Raw genomic sequence first — 1,038 nt, 5'->3', positions numbered from 1 at the left:
ATAGGTATTAGCGGGTATTAGGTACCCGGGCTGTGTTGGGTGGTACGTAACGCAAATTAATAATTTAAATTATAAAAATAATGTCTGGTAACGCGAATGTAATTTAAATAAAAATATTTAATGGAATGATTAGCGTAATTTTTTTACCCATAAGCGCAACCAGGGGGTACGCCCCCCCCCCAAAAAAAAACTTGTAATAGCCCCCTCAAAATTAATTATTAATTTGTTTCGTAAAATATTAATAAGTCTTTAAAAATTAAACTGTATTTCTTACTTTTTTTTGGTGGGGAAAAATGGAATTACTGAATTAGGTATCTTATTTTTATTTAAACTTTACAATTATTTTTTATTGCCTATGATAAATATGGTAAATATCATTAGCTGTATGGCCTGTATTTGTTTTAAAGAAACAATTTATGTCGGTATATTGGTAAGACTATTATACATAAATTTAACAAATATGCACTGAACTAAAGTATAGACTATAGAGACAATCAATTGCGGAATAAAAATTAAAAAATCCCCAGAAAAAAATCCCCGATCATAGGAAAAATAACCCCCAGACTACAACGTTAATGACACATGAAATTGATTGATAAATTATTTTTAAAAGCTTATTAGTGTAATCATCACATTATTCATATTTAATTCCAATTATATTATACCTCGTATTATACTTACTAGTAGTATAGTATACCTACATTTTATTAAAAAAATTAAAATATAAAAAAATCATTTTCAAAAATTGACAATAATATTATTTTGTTTTATATCACGATTTTAAACAACATTATGTTAATAATCTTTTTAAAAGATTAGGTACCTTCCTTTCATTCATTGATTATTTATTTGATAATTACTTAGATTATTTGACATTCGAAATATTTTTATTTTTTATTTTATAATCTTTTAAATATTGTATCTATAAGTAAAACTTGTAAAATCAACTTCTAATAATAATAATAATTATTAATAAATATTTTACATTTTGCTTATCGTTAAAATATTATTAGAAAATGTAATATTTATGTATGATTT

The sequence above is a fragment of the Acyrthosiphon pisum genome, chromosome X (assembly GCF_005508785.2).
Source record: "Acyrthosiphon pisum isolate AL4f chromosome X, pea_aphid_22Mar2018_4r6ur, whole genome shotgun sequence".
Taxonomy (NCBI): Eukaryota; Metazoa; Arthropoda; class Insecta; order Hemiptera; family Aphididae; genus Acyrthosiphon; species Acyrthosiphon pisum.
The sequence above is the reverse complement of the archived record's forward strand: the minus strand, read 5'-3'. Positions refer to the sequence as shown.